A 6,000-nucleotide genomic window follows, 5' to 3' on the forward strand; every position below is an offset into this window, starting at 1 on the left:
ATCATTTCATGTTTAAAAGTTCTTGACATAAGCAGCAGGAACACAGATTGTCTGTGGATTTCATTTGCTCTGTGTTTAACCCTGTGCAGCTAGTCCCTCTAAGTCATTGTGTGCTTTTCATTCCACATTAGCTCATATAATAGCATGGCAGGGTTTTCTCTCCCAGATGACACAGCTGCCGATAGATTGTCTGCATCCATTATTTATATGTGAATCCTCAAAACACTGTGACCTGTGAGTTACATTACTCTCCTGCACTGTGACCTGTGAGTCACATTACTCTCCTGCACTGTGCCACTATCTACATGTTTATTTATGCTACAGATATAATTTTAGTCTCTTGATTTCCTCAAAAATATATAACCTCACGTGTACTATACCATATCTCACCTATAGTGTTATTGTATAATGTGCACATTTTGTTACTGTCTGTAGATAATGTATCACAGTCGTGGTTCAGTTAAATCTAGGGCCTATTGTTGATGACCATTTTCAAATAAGAAATGTTTTTACAGGTGTACAACAGTTTGAAATGTAGTTGAGGCCTATGTCTAAAGCCCTTTTACCTAACCAAAGAGCCAGTGTGATTCCAACCTATCAACCCAATGCTGATATTTCAAGTGAGGACATTGTAATGACCCGGTTGTTGTCAATGCGAGGGTAATCAGTGTGGGTTAGAGGCTATGTGTGGTTAGAGGCTATGTGTGAATAGAGGCTATGTGTGGTTAGCGGCTATGTGTGGTTAGAGGCTATGTGTAGTTAGAGGCTATGTGTGGTTAGAGGCTATGTGTGGTTAGAGGCTATGTGTGGTTAGAGGCTATGTGTAGTTAGAGGCTATGTGTGGTTAGAGGCTATGTGTGGTTAGAGGCTATGTGTGGTTAGAGGCTATGTGTGTTAGAGGCTATGTGTGGTTAGAGGCTATGTGTGGTTAGAGGCTATGTGTGTTAGAGGCTATGTGTGGTTAGAGGCTATGTGTGGTTAGAGGCTATGTGTGTTAGAGGCTATGTGTGGTTAGAGGCTATGTGTGTTAGAGGCTATGTGTGGTTAGAGGCTATGTCTGTTAGAGGCTATGTGTGGTTAGAGGCTATGTGTGTTAGAGGCTATGTGTGAATAGAGGCTATGTGTGGATAGAGGCTATGTGTGGTTAGAGGCTATGTGTAGTTAGAGGCTATGTGTGGTTAGAGGCTATGTGTGGTTAGAGGCTATGTGTAACCTGTAGCGTCTGTCTGTCTGATGATCTTTGTCAATGCCCTCACCTTCCCCTATAGCACATTTAAGTGCAATAAAAGCCAGCTTAGTATTAATTGACAGGTAAGCCATGAATAACGCTGGCTAACCTTGAGTGTTGCTTCATTTCCACACCAGCTCCTACATCGAACATGACTTAATATACAGCAATAAAACTAAACCTTCAATTCATACATTTGCATGATTTATATGTAGGATATTAAATTAATTTAGCGTAATAAATATTCAACAACATGAAAACGATGTAGCTGCATAATGTTAATTTATTCTAATATGATGATGGCCATGGGACTTAATTAGTCATTAGCAGAGGTGGAAAGTAAAGTCATACTTGTCATACTTGAGCCAAAGTAAAGATACCTTAATAGAAAATGACTCAAGTAAAAGTGAGTCACCCAGTAAAATACTACTTAAGTAAAAGTCTAAAAGTATCTGTTCTTAAATATACTTAAGTATCAAAAGTAAAAGTATAATCATTTAAAATTAATATTAAGCAAAGCAGACGGCACAATTTTCTTGTTTTTAAAATGTCTCGATAGCCAGGCGCACACTCCAACACTCAGACATCATTTACAAATGAAGCATTTGGGTTTAGTGAGTCCACCAGATCAGAGGCTATAGGGATGACCAGGGCTGTTCTCTTGATTAGTATGTGAATGGACCATTTTCCTGTCCTGCTAAGCATTCAAAATGTAACAAGTACTTTTGGGTGTCAGGGAAAATGTATGGAGTAAAAAGTACATTATTTTCTTTAGAAATGTAGAGAAGTTAAAAGTTGTCAAAAATGGAAATAGTAAAGTAATTAATACTTTAAAGTATATTTTTACTTAAGTACTTTACACCACTGAGAATTGGTTCCTCTTTCTCCGCTTTCTGTTCATTATCTAAAATAATTAACTCAATGCATTTAATATTTGCCTCTACCTTTTATTATGTTTGCAAGTAAGTAGAACCTGGTGTATGTGCTGAGGATGGATGAAGGTGCTTTACAGTAACTGATGTGTAACATCACGGTAGAGGGCAACATCACCATAATGTGTACACAACAAAGGGTGTGCCGACATGGCCATACTTGTATTCATAAATTGAAAAAACTGAAGTGGTTGCAGGCACCCTAGTGGTTAGAGCATTGGACTTGTAACTGAAAGGTTGCTAGATCAAATCCCAGAACTGACCAGGTAAAAATCTGTTGTTCTGCCCCTGAACAAGGCAGTTAACCCACTGTTCCTAGGCCATCATTGAAAATAAGAATTTGTTCTTAACTGACTTGCCTAGGAAAATAAAGTTAAAATAAATAAATATGTCTAAATAGATGTTAGCTAAATTCCTCCCTACACATTCTCACTGTAAAAAAATAACAACTGCAGATTAGGAGCAGCGTGCAGAGGGATGTGTGTGTGTCCTGAATTTGTAGTGGGCAACCAAGTTTGCTGCCACTCAGTCAGAATGCTCATCAGCATTTCATAATTTTTCCTTACCCTTGCCCCGCTTGTTAGATATTATACACATTGATAGCAAATGTCCTTGCCATGTGATTTATCATAATAGCAGGCAGCAGCAATCTAAATGATCAGACCGAAAACATGTGAGGAAAACTGATCGGGTGAAATTATTAAATGAGTGGACGGAGAGATACAGATTCACTCTATCCATTCAGAACAGCAGGATCAAAGTACAGCCCACCAGACATTCAAACTACCCATTTGATTTATTTAGACCACATAGAACCTCACACATGTCTGACTGACTGACATGTGAAAGATGCCTGCTGGCACCTGAATATTTTTTTTCCAATCATTAAAAAGAATACAAAAATACTTATAATCGTATCCAGAAAATTGTCCGTATCCTGGTACGATACTCGTTTTGTCTAACTAATCGGCACATCCCTATGCACAAAATGTTTAACCATTTGGTTGCTATTAAGTAAAGCAAGGATGACCAGGGACATGGAGAATACTAACCCTTTGGTAATCTACCAGTAATGCCTTGGATGGTTTAACCAGGGACCTGGAGAATACTAACCCTTTGGTCCTCTACCAGTAATGCCTTGGATGGTTTAACCAGGGACATGGAGAATACTAACCCTTTGGTAATCTACCAGTAATGCCTTGGATGGTTTGGCCAGGGACATGGAGAATACTAACCCTTTGGTAATCTACCAGTAATGCCTTGGATGGTTTGGCCAGGGACATGGAGAATACTAACCCTTTGGTAATCTACCAGAAATGCCTTGGATGGTTTAACCAGGGACATTGAGAATACTAACCCTTTGGTAATCTACCAGTAATGCCTTGGATGGTTTAACCAGGGACATGGAGAATACTAACCCTTTGGTCCTCTACCAGTAATGCCTTGGATGGTTTGGCCAGGGACATGGAAAATACTAACCCTTTGGTCCTCTACCAGTAATGCCTTGGATGGTTTGGCCAGGGACATGGAGAATACTAACCCTTTAGTCCTCTACCAGTAATGCATTGGATGGTTTAACCAGGGACATGGAGAATACTAACCCTTTGGTCCTCTACCAGTAATGCCTTGGATGGTTTGGCCAGGGACATGGAGAATACTAACCCTTTGGTAATCTACCAGTAATGCCTTGGATGGTTTGGCCAGGGACCTGGAGAATACTAACCCTTTGGTCCTCTACCTGTAATGCCTTGGATGGTTTAACCAGGGACATGGAGAATACTAACCCTTTGGTAATCTACCAGTAATGCATTGGATGGTTTAACCAGGGACATGGAGAATACTAACCCTTTGGTCCTCTACCTACAGTATATGAATAGCAGTGTGCGAAGCCAGAGTAGATCTGGACATGAATGCGTATCCTCTTCCTCTCCCTGGAACAGTTAACATCATCATTCCCCTGTGCCTCCCTTCCTCCCCCGCCTGCTCACCTTCCCGGCGTATAAGAGGAATTGGATGCCTCCTTAACAAATGCCTCATTCTTTGCAGATTATTTACTTTTAATGGGTGCGAGGATGAGAAAAGCACTTAATATGTGCTCACACGAGGCGTGATGTATGGGGTCACCGTAACGCTGGTGGCATCGCCCCCACTTTGCTCTTTTCATATAAATCTATCAGAGGGGAGGAGAGGGGTTGAGTGGAAGGTAAACTGTATACTACAGGGACCTGGGAAAGCTGTGTTCTCTCAGGACAGAGAGGATAGTCAACACCTCAGAGGAATAATACATTGTTTATTTTTTCCCCCTTTTGGGTGCGACCAAGCATGTGTTTCGTCAGTAGTGGTAACTTTTTTAGTATGTCACATTCTTGAAAAGGGATTTTTGTGAGAACCAAAAATGATCTAAAAGGGGCCATTTATTTGCAATTGGCTAATAATATTCACGTTAAATAGCTGAATATTATCAACAAGACATCATAGAGGCATTAATAGTATCTTATTAATGACTACCGGTAGGTTCACCTAACCCTTTATAACTACTTGCCCCACTGCTTCCATTCATTCATCTCTGAACTCTTTTAACGATCAAAAGTATTAATTCCCACAGTATTCTATTATTAATATCCTGAACAGAGATAAAAGTCGTATTAACATAAAGACATAGTCATTACTTTATCCCTGTCACCATTTGTCTTATTTAAATATCAAAAGATAACACTTTATAACAATAAAAAAAAGACATTCAATTTATTACATTTTTTGTGCCAAATAATCAAAATAATGTTTTGCAGAGCACTAATCAAAACTTGTAAAGTTCTATTATAAATCTTCTGAAAGATATGGATCATTTATACCATGTATGTTTTGAATGAATCTAATTTCTCTTTAGCCCTATCTGAGTGGGCAGAGAGAGCATCCTTAAAACAGTCATCACATTTTATCCAATATGAATATGTACAGCAATAAAACATGTTTTTGCATGAAATCAACAATTTAATTTGTCAACATTTACATTTTTAATCTGACACTTAATTTTGTCATATTTTACAACAAATTACATTTGTTGGAGCATCTGATACATAAAGGTCAAATATTATAATGTCTTTGAGGTCCCACGGGTAGCTACGTCAAATCAGAAAATAATACAATTTATTTTATCTTTCTGTTTTAGTTCAGATTCAATTGTGAAAATACTCTTGTTTCCTTAGCTGTGTTTGTTTGGAAAGACAACTAGTAAAAATCCAATTTCTTCAAGACAATGCCATCTGAGAGGGAAAAAGCTACCAGTAACACAGACTCTCTGTATTGTATGCACTTTGCGGTTTCCTTATAAATTCTTCTCTAAACATTTTTGACAATATATTTTGCTACACTCTCTGCCCTAATCTTGACTGGCTTTATTATAAATTGCAGGGTTGAGGTCAATTGACATAATCATTTAATTAGGAACATCTGCGTAAAGAGTTAACTGTTGATTGCTGATTTTGGAATATTAATGTTTTTCCTTTTTATTCTCAAAATCCCCATTTTGAGTGTGAAATCAAAAAGGCATACAGACAGACTCCAGACAGTGTACTGTACGCTTTATGAGAAGTGTACTGTACTCTCACAGAGGGGACCTCAACTGGATTGAGAGGCATTTTGGCTGGCTGGTTGGCTGACTGGTTCTCCAGCTGGCTGACTCATTGTCTGTATGGCTGGCTGGTTTACTGGCTGACTGGTTGGTTGTCTGGCTGACTGGCGGTTTTTCTGGCTGGATGACTGGCTGGTTGTCTGGCTGACATGTGGGTTGTCTGGCTGGTTGTCTGATTTTTGTTGTGTGTAGAGTGAGCTGAACAGTGT

The sequence above is a fragment of the Oncorhynchus masou genome, chromosome 11 (assembly GCF_036934945.1).
Source record: "Oncorhynchus masou masou isolate Uvic2021 chromosome 11, UVic_Omas_1.1, whole genome shotgun sequence".
Classification (NCBI taxonomy): domain Eukaryota; kingdom Metazoa; phylum Chordata; class Actinopteri; order Salmoniformes; family Salmonidae; genus Oncorhynchus; species Oncorhynchus masou.